At 33.2% G+C, this 14,024-nt stretch overlaps 1 long non-coding RNA gene across 1 annotated transcript in view; it reads left to right on the plus strand.

Annotated features, from left to right (window-relative positions):
* Positions 1-2,708: 2,708 nt before the first annotated feature.
* The window catches only part of LOC141523046 (uncharacterized), a 122,553-nt gene continuing 111,237 nt past the window's right edge, over positions 2,709-14,024 (plus strand). The window contains exon 1 of the long non-coding RNA XR_012478316.1: positions 2,709-2,753. This is a non-coding gene — a long non-coding RNA (uncharacterized LOC141523046). The remainder of the gene's footprint in view (positions 2,754-14,024) is intronic.

The raw sequence follows: 14,024 nt of genomic DNA on the forward strand, positions 1-14,024 counted from the left end.
TGACTCCAGGGTTGGTGTTCTAATTCACTGCCTAACTTACTTTTGATCGGAGAAATGTAGGTTGGAACAATTCTGAAGTATACCTATTGGATTGGCTAATAGGACAGAAGGAAAAAATGACAAATGTTGGAAGAGATGTAGAAAAATTGAAATTGAGACATTGATGCACTGCTGGAGAAGTTGTGAAATGATTCAACAATTCAATTTGGAACTATGCTCAAAGGGCTATAAAACTATGCCAGCCCTTTGGCATAGTGTGCCCACTGCTAGGTCTATATTCCAGAAGAGATGAAATATGAGAAAAAAAGAACATATATGTCCAGGGATAGTTATAGAAACTCTTATATGGTGGCAGGGAGTTGCAAATTGATGAGATGTCTATCCGTTGGGGAATGACTGAACAAACAGTGGAATGTGATTAACATGAATGTTGTTCTGTTATGGTCAATGATGAATAGAATATTCTCAATAAAAACACTTACTTGAGCAGATGCAATTGGAAACATACTACATAGAAAGTTACAACAATATTACAGAATAGTGAGCTGTGAATGATCTACCTTTTTCTCAACAATGCTATGACTCAAGAGAACTTGGAAGGACTTATATTAAAGGATACTATTTATCCCAAAGACAAATTTTGTTTATTTAAAGAAGTGATTTCTGTTTATTTGGAGACAAGAAGGAATAGAAAATATAGGGAGAGATTAAAGATACAGAGAGAGAGAGGGGATGAATAGAAAACATAAGATCCAAATAATTAAAATAATATGCTTTAGGCAATCTCCATCTTATAAATAACTTTTAATATAGTAAGGATCAATAAAATGCAAGCAAATGAATTCAATAAAAAAATAAATGATGCTAAACTTAGATGGGACTTTTTGGTACAGTCCTGTAATTTCCTCAAGGTAACTAATTTCCAATATGAGATGAAAACTGGTGATTCCTCTATCATTTATAGGCTTAGAGGATTACCTGAGATACAAAGAGGTAAAATGACTCACTCAAAAGAACACAAACTATATGTGTCAGGTCTTACTGACTCTAAGATTACTTCTCTCTTCTTTATACCACAATATCAAAAGGAACTTGGTTAAAAATGGAAACAACTCTGTTTTAGTATGTGGCAAAACAAAAATTCTTTGACAGAACTGTAGTCAAGGTAATTGACTTGCTTGTTGATAATTAATAAGTCAACTATGAATAAAATACTCTTATTGTTGTACTTGTATACAGTAAGAGTATTGACCACATAGCTTTGCTTATAATAAGGGTATAAATAATTTACAGTTTCTCCCTCATATAAATTAGATCACATTTACTGTTCACTTACCGTGTGCTAAACTGAGTTATAATGGTATTACCTACTCGATGCCACACTGTTTTTCAAAAATGGAAATCTTGTTCTTAATTTCCAGGGGAAACTATCCTCTTGTTCTATACCGTACAGAACTGCATGATAATAAACAACACTTGGGTATAGGAAGTCATTTGTTCAGTTCTCTGTTCTGTCCCAGACTAAAGAACAAGAAAGGAAAGGGGAAGGATGACAAAAGATTTCCAGCGGCAAAGGATTTATAGTCAGGATCGGTTTTTATATGTTTTCATTCATTTTGAATGAATACAAAGAATAATCTTGCAGCTAATACAAATGCAGCAAACTGGGCCATTACATTGACAGTGTGATCTATCCCACTTCACACTGCTTTATAAGCAGAATGTATCATTCTTTGGAACTCTCTTCTGGTTAAATAATTGTAAGAAATATATCTCTTGCCATTACTTTTATTGATAAAACACAGCATGTCGTCCTAATTCATCCTTCCACTACTATATTTTATCATCATCTATAGTGTGATTGGGATTCTGATCACCCAGGATTCTACCCCCAGATTGAAAGCCTCTATCTCTTCATCTGTTATTCCTCATGAGGCAATGCTCTGGTGTACCATCTGTTTTCACACAAAATCTTTGCTCCAGACACTCACCAAAGCCTAAAACCCTAGCAAACTATAACCTTAGAGTTCTTCTGGAAATACCCAAAGGTTCCTTGCCATGTCTATTCTCTTAGCTATTGAAATGACTTAATAGACAAATAGTTATTATTACATTTTCATTTGTGGATTTGATTTGTGGTTGATGGGTTTTGCAAAATCATTTTAATGTTTTATTGATTTTTTGAAGCTAGACCTCACTAAGTAAAAGATTTAAGATATTAAACATTTCAGCTATGTATTTAAAGCATTGTGATTTTTTTCTTATTTTCCCCAACTGGTTGCTCATATCTCAATTAAATCTTAGAGAACAGGGTTATCTTACTTTCTCAGTAGGAATTTTTACCAAAATTTCCCAATTCTAATAAAAAATCATAATTTTCCTTTTTCTATCTTGAAATTGGCATCTGCTTCTCAAGTATTTAAATTTCTTTTTGGAATTTGATAGCAGAAAGTTGGTTTTGCAACTATTTCAAGTTACTGAGAAAAAGGCTATATGCATAGACCTGAAGCTCTCTCTATTCATTGTGCCATCTAGCTGCCCAATTTTACTTTTAGCCTATGTAAAATGAGATCTAGTAATATGGTAATAGCAGCAGCAGCAGCAGCAGTAACAGAATATCAACAGCAATAGCAGCAGCAGTAACAATAGCAGTCATAATGATGTCACAAAGAAAAAGCAAAATTTATACGTCTCCTCAGGAAGTTTGTGTTCTAACAAGGGAGACGGCATATACATAACTCTGTTCTTGTAAGGTAAATATAGAATAGGTGTAAAGTAGTCTGAAAGGGGAACTCTCAAGCAACTAGGGGGAAACTAAGTAAGATCTCCTGCAGAAGATGAAATTTGAACAGAGACTAAAAGAAAACCAGGGGAAAAAAAACAGGCCATAGTTGAGTGAGAAATATTTTCCAAGATAGGAAACAACCAATTCAGAGGTAGAAAAAATGGAAAATATAGTATTGTTTGTGAGAAGCAGCAAGAAGGCCAAGATGAATGGATCACAGTGTATGAAGGTGAATAATTTGTTTAAAAAAACTGGACAGGAAAAACCCAATATGTGAAGAACTTTTAATGCCAGAGTTTATATTTAATTTTAGTAGTAATGAAGAGCTATTAAATTTCACTGAGTTGGGGAACAACACGGGCATACTAATGATTTAAGAAAATCACTTTGGCAACTTATGTGGAATATAAAAGGAAACTGGAAGTGACTTGACACAGGAGTCTGATTAGAAGAATTTTGGAATAGTCCAGGCAAGAGGCAATAGGATCTGAACTAGGCAAGTGACTTTCTGAATGAAGAGAAGGGAACTTACTTGGGAAATGTTGTAGAGGAAGAACAGAGAAAGAAACTACAAGAAATGACAACTGAATGGATTTGGAGTGAGAGAACAGTTCATGATAATATCAAAGGTATACACTTAGTGTCTAGAAGGATAGTAGTAACCTTGGGAAATTTTTAAGAGAGGCATGGATAAAAAAAAATGATGTGTTCTGTTTTGTACATATTGAATTTGACATGCCTAAATAAGTGCCTGAAATATCTAATAGGAAGTTGATGATGTGGGATTAGAGCTCAGAAAAGAGACTAGATTCAGCATAGATAAATAGATCTCTGAAACAACTGACTAGAGGTTATAATTGAAGATAAATGTTTGTTGGATGAGTTACAACAACACAATGGGATGGATGATATTATCATAATCGTCATTTTATAGATGATAAAGCTGATTTTCTGGTTTAGAGACTTGTCCAAGGTCATATAACCAATTATTCTCTGAGTAGTATTTGAACCCAGACTTTCCTGACTCCAAGTCCAGTGTTTTATCTACTATAATATGCTGCTTCTTTAGACTGTTTAGCAATGTAATATAGAAATACTTCAATCACTTTACTACATTTTGAGCAGTTATGAATTTTGATTGTTTAAGTATGCCATGCCACTTTATCTTCATTCTTTGAAATCTCTTAACTTCAGTGCTCATCTCAGGTGCCCTTCCTCCATAAATGCCCTCTGACAGTCCAGAACAAAATAATACATATCCAAAATATTTCATAGCATTTTATACTTTCTGCATGTATCACTTTCTAATTTATATTGAGAAACAGCATGGCTTAATATTTAAAATACTGTTCTTGGAATCAGGGAGACTTGGATTCCCATACCGCCTGTGACACTTACTATCTGCATGATTATTATTACTTCTGAGTCTAAAATTTGAAAGTGTTAGACTTTTTTAAATCAGAGTTGCTGCTTCTGAACATGGTGTCCAGAAGTTTAAATACAGAAGATCCCATATCTAGCAATATATGAATTTCCATATGTTTTCTGGCAATAAGAACTAGAAACAAAATACACATTCAGAGACTGGAGAACGCTAAACAATTAATGGTACATAAATGTAATTGAATATTACTGTTCTGTAAGACATGATGAATGTTGAAGAAGTCAAAGAAACAGGGGAGAATTATAAAAATGAATATGTGACAAAATAAGCACAAGGAAATCAATATACACAACAACAACAATGTCAATACAAAGAATAAGAAGTGAAATTGGATGCAGTGCAGTGATAATGACCAAGGTCCCATCTGAAGAAAAGCTGAGAAAATGCATTTCCCGCATTTCCCTTCCTTATTGTAGAGGAATATATATATATATATATATATATATATATATATATATATATATATATATATAACTATAGCATTCTGTCTGAACTATTCAGCATTCTGAAATACTGTCTGAAATTGTAATTATGTTGATTGATACTGCTGATTTTTTCTTTCTTTTTCTTTTTTTTTTAAGTTCTTGTTCCAAAGAGTTCTTGTTCCCTAGGCAGATCATTGAGAAAGGATGGAAAATATCAATTCAGAAATAATGAATGAATAAATGTGATTTTATAAAGTCCTCTAACATTCATTAAGTGCCTAATCTGTTCTACATACTGTGTAAATTCTTGGGTTAGAATATAGAGATAATATATTCTATATCTAAGATTCTTTCTGACTCGACATTATTATCTATCATCTACTAAATTATAAATAGATTATCTGAATTGGTGGAATGAATTCTCATATCAACAAAAGGAGAGAACATTAATGTGGTAGTGGAGGTTTGATTTGAGGGCTTTGGATTTTGGGGGTGTGGTTTGTGTATTTTGTTTTGCTTTGTTTTGAAATAGAGCTGTGATTTCATTGGTAAAGGAAACTTCCAGTGAAGAATTGCTCTCTCCCAATGAAGATAAACATTCTCTCAAACTTAAGAGTGTAAGCAACATGACTAGAGTTATGCAATCAAATGTGTGTCCACAGGTGACCCTGCCATCAATGAGCTCTCTATTCATTCTGGTCTGCTAACTCATCTAGTTTGTTAGTTAAGTTTTCCACACCTTTGATTCCAGCAGTGCAAAGACTTGCTGTTGAGGAGTTTCATCTCCCAAAGTTGATAACCAACTTCTTAGGAACTTACACTCTTGGAGAATAGTTTACAGCATGGAAAGATATCATGACTAACCAAAGTTATTAATTAATATATTGCAGATCTGGGTCTAGAACTCATTTCTTCCTAATCCCAAGAAGGCTTTCTATCCACTAGACATGCTACCTCTCCAATTTAATTGATATTAGTTATTTGCATCCAGTTGGTCAGTCAATAAACAGTCTCTGCTCTCAAAGAGTTTACAATCTATATAATCTCTATCCCTTCTTATGCTATTCTCAGAATATATTAAACTACTTACAAATATATTCTATGCTTTTTACTTTGTATCTTTGTCTCTCAACAACTGAATTTCTATCCTTAAACCTTTTAATGAGATATCTCCCAGAAAGCATTTCCTGATTCGTTCTTCCAGATCATTAGCAACTTGCTTTGCATCAGGCATCCCATCATGCTTTTTTTGTTGCACTTTGCACAATAACAAAATAATATACAATATAAAATAACTTTATATGAATTTTATATCCCTACCAAATGACAAGCTTCATGAGTTCAGTGCTAAACTATGCATCTCTTCCAGTACCTAAAACAGTACCTGAAGCCTATAGTAACACATAGTGAATAAAATACATGAATGAAATTCACCATCTTCACCATATTGGACAACATTACCAGCAAATCTCTTCATTACTTTATAATTGTGTGCTTGGAAATAAAAGAATAATTTATACTTTTCATGATCCTATTTTGCATCATTTAGAATTCAGGATTCAATATTCATTATCCTTTCCATTTTTGAGCTCTACAAGTCTTTCCCTCTTTTTTCATATAGGTCCTTGATAAAACTGAAATGAGTCAAAAAATGTATCCAGTGGATACAATGTTTACAAACACAACCTGTTCAATCCGTCAAACCTGATCAATCACCCAGCTGAACATCCAGGCACTCCACCAGATACAGCTGGGCAAGAGTTCCCCTGGGGCCAGTTTCTTTCTCCTTGGGATATATGCCTTGTTGATGCAGATTACTTGCAATTTCTAATTACCCACATCAACATTCCCCTTTTGTGGCCATGGATAATTGAGAGATGGTTGTACATTAAAAAACATTTAATCACCATTGGTAATTGTTTGTAATTTTAAATCAGTCAAAACAAAGACTCAAATATTCCTCTGGAATTTCCAGACTTTTGACTAATCATTGATATTTTATTCACATTAATAATTCATAACTAATATTTGTTAGTTTTAACATTTACAAAGGAATTTACAGATACATTGTTTTATCTCCACAACAACCCTGTAAACCATATGTTTATTATTATCTCCATTTTATAGATGTGAAAAACTGATGCAAAATTAAATGACCTGTCTAAACTTGTTAGTATCCTAAGGCACAATTCATACTCAGGTTTTCCTGACTTCAAGTACAGCATTCTATCTACTAACACAAGCAGCCAACATAAACATGTTCATTTTCATGCACAATATTTTCATAAGAAACTTGCAAAGGAATATGACCAAATGAAACTCATAAAAAAAAAAAACCTTGGAACAGAACTTGGCCATTGGCAGGTCTACATTTTGCAGTGCTGTATGCTCTGAGGTAGACAAAAACCCATCCAATCAAGATTTGTTTTCCCTGGAGACAGCTCATGAAGGAACTGAATGACTTTGTCATACACAAAAGTTGATACACCCAGCAGGCAGAGGGGATTTCACCATAAGGAGCAAGAGACTGCTGGGAAAAAGAAGAGCCAAGTGAAGGATACATTCATTATGGTGCCCAAGACTGGGGCGGGGGGGGGGGGGGGGGGGGGAGAACACTAGCCTGCACAGCAAGTTTGAAAGCTGCCAAAAATAATCCAAAAGAAATGAAAGGAGAGAGTTTTTGCCATGACTGAGATTACAGTTTTAATTGCCAGGAAAAAAAATGAAAGCATAACAAAATCTTCCCCACCATATCCTACTACCAAAGAGATAGTTTACTCATCCTGTGATATAACTGTTTCTGATGATTGTGCTCCCAGATTTCTTCCCTATATGCTTTGAGAAAATAATCTAATGCCATGATTATGTGCAGAATAGAGAGATGTGTAGAAGATATATTTTCTCTTCTTTTATTTATAAATATTTCTTTTCTAAATAAATGTTCCTTGTCTCCTTGCCTACAAGTAATCAATCTATGATTGAATTTAGATGATTTGAGAGTATCTGGGAAGGAGTCTTGAAATATAATACAATACAAATACAATCTGAAATACAATAGTCATCCAAATTATTCCTTCATTGAGAATTTTTGAGTGGAAAATATTGTAAGTATAATAAGGAAAGTTAACAAACTAAATTTCCAAGGAAAAAAGGGGAAAGAAAGGAGATGATGAAAAGGAAGAATAACTACTTTGATAAATATTTCAGACTAATTCTCTGATCTACAGAAAATCAATAAGGATGGCACAAAACTCACATTTCAAAAAATATAACATTTCTGTGAGTTAATAAATGGATGGCAATATTCACAGCCCTGTCTTTTAAGGAGTAGAAAAGTGAAGAATTTATTTCCCCCCATTTTAACTCCAGTCAGTTTTCCATACTCAAAAAAGTAAGAAAATAAATGTTATTTGGAAGGTTAAAAATTTCTGTTCTACATATTGCAATTTATAAAATTAACCTTATAGCTCATGAATAGAAATATGAAACCATATGGAACTATATTGGTTTTCAATATATCAAGCTCTGGATAGTAGATTTCTAGTACAGTCCTTGAATACAAGAAAATCATAGTTTCTAACTTATATTTTCATACTATATTGGAAGAATTTTTAAAATTAGTTCAGTGCTAAATCTTTTTCATTTACTATGGCCAACAAAAAAAATTGGAATTCTGCATTTTAATTTCTTCCTCAATCTCAGACTTTAGCCATCTAGTTCTGTGGATCCATAGAATGCTTAGAAGAAAATGTGATCTCATGGTGAAAATATTTATGCATATTTCCATATTGCTTTTGAAAAAATCTATCACTCCAACAAAGTTTTTCTAATCCATTGCTATAGGAAAAGAAGAAAATAATCTTTTCTTTAATCCCATAATGGAAATCCCATGGTTCTCTTTTCATTCTTCTCCACACAATACTTTCCCTCTCATTTATATAATATATGAAAGTAGGTGGGTGACAAAGTGTATGGAGTATAAATTCTGGAGTTAGAAGGATCCAGTCTTAGTCCCTTAATAGCTATATGAGCTTGGACAAGTCATTTAATCTCTCTCTGATTCAGTTCCTTGATTTTTAAAATGCATATGAGAATAGCACCTACTCTCAGAGTTGCTATGAGGACACTATGAAATAATATTTGAAAAAAACATTTTGTAAATAGTAAATATATATGTATATAATTATTATTACTTGTTTACATGACAAGAAGTCAATTAAATAGTGGAATCCTATAATGTGGAGCTATAAAAAACTTAAAGGCCATCTGGTCCAATGCACTTCATATAACAAATGAAACTGAAGCTCATAAAATGAAGAGACCTAACATTATATAAACAGTACGTAACAAAGTTCAGATGCAAATGCAGTTTTCAGACTTTTAATCTCTTTATTATACCTCAGCTACTTCATTTACAAGTATGTGCTACCTAATTTATGTTCCTGGAGCAGTGTAGACAAAATTTCTTCTTCCTTCCTTCCTTCTTTCTTACATTTGTATTAGTTGAATATTTAACATTATTATTGCTATACCAAGCCCGTGCTCAGTCTAACAGATGCTAATTAAATTGAACTTATTTGTAACAGGTGATTTATAATTTGATGTTAAAGAAAGTCAAATAAACTTGCTACTTAATTTTTTTTAAGTAGCAGATCCAGAAAAATGAGGGTACACTATCTAGGTAAAGCACTAAATATGAATATACATTTTGGATAGGAAAAAGAACCAGCCTTAAAATTTCAATAGTGTAGGAAGGCCTCTGGAGGAAAAAAAATATTACCAGTGCAGTATTCCTTTAGAAAGTTTCCTGAGGCACCAAGAGATTGAATTTCTTGCCCACAGTCATAGCCATTATGGTAAAAAACAGAACCTGAACTCAAATCTTCCTGGTGTGAGCCTGGTTCTCTAGCCACTATATCACAGTCTTTCTCATTCATGAGTGTGTATATATATATATATATATATATATATATATATATATATATATATATATATATATATGTATCCCAAAAGTCTTAGTATAGCTTTTTTGTTGGTTTTTGGCAAGGCATTAGAGTTAAGTTAATTGCCCAATGTCACACAGTTAAGTAAATATTAAGTATCTGAGGCCAGATTTAAACCTCAGGGCTGGTACTCTATACTTTAAGCTACTAACTATCCCTTAGTATAATTTCAAAATATTTAAGCTATTTAAGTTTAAAACTAAACTAAGACTTTGGAGATTCCCCCCTTATATAATCATAAGACTAGTATACATTACTATTTGTTATGTATGATATGCAGACAATATAAGAACATATATGATACATACAACTGTGCATGCACATACATGTGTACACATAGACACACAGTGTTTTGAATGAGGAGGATGGGAATAGTACAAGGAATTTCTAATTCTATTCCCCCTCCTTATCCCAATGTTTTAAGCAATCATAGCCACCATAGAAAGTGTCATATCCAATCTCCATCCCCAGATTTGAGAATGTCTTGCCATTTGGAGGCCAGATAGGAAAAAAAATAGCTTAATTAGTTTGCAGCAAAGGAACTAGGAACTATCACTTGCTTATCAAATGTGAAGTGTCTTAGGGGAAAGAAAACACCCAACATGTCTGAGTTATTAATTATCAGTTTACAGTTTAAGTCTTCACTTGGCAAAACAATTCATTTTTCAAAGATTGTTATAACAAGTCTTGGGCAGAGCTAGAGCAAACATTTGTGTTTGTGTTCAATCTGGCTATTTCCACATATGCTCACTGTGACTTTAGGAACAGAGCCATAGGGAGAAGGGAGGCTTGAAATCATTTGCATTATGCAAATAATAAAGCAGTTTGGGTTAGTAGGCCAGCTGTGGGTCAGTAGAAATATCATTATTAATGCTTATAACCCATGTTTTCAGAATATTCTTAAGGATGACAAGGGTAATCATCAACTTTCTGTATTTCCAATTAATAATTCCAGTTTCATTATTTGTGGTGCAGAAACTCCAATCGGATGAGAAAAACAATTTTATTCAGGTATTTCTCCCATAAGTGTTTCACTATATCAGGAGTTTCTATCAAATATCAGAATTTCAGAATAAGGAGCATCTTTAAAGAAAATCAGAATAGAAACCAGGAAAAAAAATTGAAAATCTTTCCATACAACTCCACTACATTCCTTTCCTACAACAAAAAATAGCTTCTCCCTATCTTAAAAGGCAGAGTGGAATTGGGGGCGGGGGGGGGGTGGTCACTGGGAATTTGAGTGTTTGTATCATTAAGGAGGAGCGAAACCAGATATTAGTGCATTTAAGCTATTAATGTTTAAAACTAAACTAAGACTTTGGGGATGTCCCCTTAAATAATTATAAGACTAGTATACATTACTATTTGTTATGTGTGATATGTAGACAATATAAGAAAATATACACACAGAGACACACACACACAAAGTTTATTGGATAAAGAGGATGGAAAATGAGGTATGAGTGCATGCTCATGTTCAAAGGACAACATGATTATTGAAAGAGCAGAAAGGGATACTTAGCTATCTCTCACATCTATCCCCTTGACTCCACTCAAATGGCCATCACCCTAGTTCTATTCCTCATTACCTCTTGTCTAGAATATTATGTCTTCTAATTGTTCTTTCTATTTTCATTCAAGGTCTTCTAAGTAAGCCATTATTTACTTAGCCACCAAAATAGGGTGATTAAAGCACAGGTTTGACTACCCTCCCTTACTCAAGACTCTTCAGTGATTCACTATTGCCAGAATTTCAAACAATCAAACAGTAATTATTAATAGTCTAGTACTGATTATCTCATTCATATTAGTTGGGCATAAAAAGACAAAAAGGAAACAGATCATCTTCTCAAGAAAATTACATTCTATCAGGGGAAATAACAAGAACACCTGTAAATTATTTGATTTGATTATAATGTATTAATGATATCATGAAATAACTTTGGTCAAAATAACCTCATATAGGATGCACATACAGTCATCAAATTTTTCTGCTGTATAGCTTTAAATATATGCTACAAAAAGAATTTTTTCTCTTGCTATCATATTTAGAATGACAGAAAAACTTTATTTTCTCACTCTTTCTTGAACATTTCCTTTCAAAATGTTCCTTTTTTAAACTAAATTAATCCAGCTCCTAAATAATTCTGTGTTATAATTTCCTGAATCTTTCTTCATTGTAAAAATCTATCACCTTAAATTGTCCCCTCGAGCATACAAAAAACATTGAGGGAATAGAAACATAGGGAAAATATTCTCAGTGTTTGTAAATAGAGCACTGCCTGAATGACCTCCATTTTGGTCAGTTTTAAAGGTTGTAATCTGGTCTAGAGGCCATAGGAGGGAAGATTTGCTAGTCTAAATAATGGATCAAAGTGAAGTTTGCAACATGATTATTAGACATGGATCAGGAAAAATGATTATGAAGCAAGACTGAACCAAAAAGCTAGGGGAGAAAAGAACTGCCCCCTTTGACTTTCTCTAGGATAAAGTATTAAATTCTCAAGAATCTGTAAACTTATAAATATCACTCCTATTTTGTATCATATCACTTCTGTACAGAATTCCCTTAAATGTTCAATAAAAACCTTTAAAATATCTAAAGAAGACTTGACTTCAATTTTCAGAGAGCAGGACATAGAAAGAAAGTAAATATTTCTGCAACCTGCAGCCTAAACTAGGTGGCATGGACTCCAGGAGACAGGAACAAGGTGAAAACAGTGGATAAAATTCAATAAAGGAGACAAGTTAACCAGTCCCTGAAAAAACGTAAATTTGTAGAATACTTCAGTACTCTTGACAACATGATATACAGAACAAGAAGAGTGTTTGCTATGGCAAGAATCATTAATAGATCAAGCATCACAAGCACATTATACAATCATGACCACATTCCTTAAATCCTAATCACTCTCAGACTTGGAAGGAAATTGAAATGTCATCTAAAAATCTGAGTAGAAATATATCCCAAAACATTCCCATCAAGTAAATTTTTCTATCCTTCATAGGACTGCATCTGATGATGGGGAGACCATTTATTCTGGAGTCAGTCAATTTCACTTTAAACTGTTTTTGATGATAGGACACTGTTTCTTATACATCCAAGATGAATTTGTCTCTCTGAACCTTGTGGTGCTAGTTAGTCTATCTGTTATGATTAAGAAAAACAAGTCTAATTCCTCTTTCACTTCAGTCTTTCATTCACTCAAAAATAAAAATCATATCTATATAAGACTCTCTTCTCCAGTTTAGACATTTCCAGTTCCTTCAATTAATCCTAATGCAAAGTCTCTGTGCTTTGTATCATATGTGTTTTCCTCTTCTTGACATATTCTGCTTCTGAATATATTATTCCTAAATTTTGTTTTCATACTGAATACAATATCTTATTTGGTTAGTGTACAAAAAAAAACTGTCATTCATCTTCTTTGTTCTGAGCTCTTTGCTTTTATTAGTGAAACTAAAAACCATTTTACATTTTTGCATAGTTTTTCATCTTGATGATTTATACTGAACTCTATTTTTTAACAATTCCGTTTTCAAGGTATATTTTCTAGTCAGAAGTTCAACATCCTGTTCTTGTACTTTTCATTGTTTTTAACTCTTGTGAGAGGTTTATATTTATTCCTTCTGGATTTCACAGTTTTATATTATGTCCACTGTAAAACCCTTTTGGAACATTTTTCTAATTTCTTATTCTGCCATCCTATATGTTTTCTATCCCTCCCTGCTACACATCATCTATAAATTTGATAAGCATGTTTTCTATGCCATCATCTATGCCACTAATGATAATATTGAATATGAATGTAATATGGCAATACCAAGAACAGTTCCTTCATGTACTCAACTATCTGAGATCAGATTTTAAATTCAAGAAGAGCAATCTTCCTGACTCCTACCCACCCCAGCACTTTAGCCTCTGTACAATCTTCAGATGCCCCGATATATCATTCAAATTATTTTGTGGAAAAGAAATTAGGCACAGCTAGGTGAAATGGTGGATAGAGGCCAAGCCCTGGAGTCAAGAGAACCTGAGTTCAAATATAGCCTGAGATACTTGAGACTTATTTCCTATATGACCCTGGACAAGTCATTGAAACCCAATTATCTCAAAAAAAATCCCTAAAAAACATAAAAAATGAAGGAAAGAAAAGAAGTACCTGTTTCTGATGAATAGGTTCTGATCAGTTTCAAAAGAATAAATGGTATAGTGGTAAACACAAGATTTGAGCTCAGAGAGACCTAGATTTGTAGACCAGGACTGTAACTGACGCTTCCTTTGTGATATGAAGAATTTGAACCTGCAAAATCACTGCTACCCTCAACTCCATAATAATGCAATAATGTTATTTATTTTCTCTCCA

This window comes from Macrotis lagotis, chromosome 1, assembly GCF_037893015.1.
Source record: "Macrotis lagotis isolate mMagLag1 chromosome 1, bilby.v1.9.chrom.fasta, whole genome shotgun sequence".
NCBI classification, from domain to species: domain Eukaryota; kingdom Metazoa; phylum Chordata; class Mammalia; order Peramelemorphia; family Peramelidae; genus Macrotis; species Macrotis lagotis.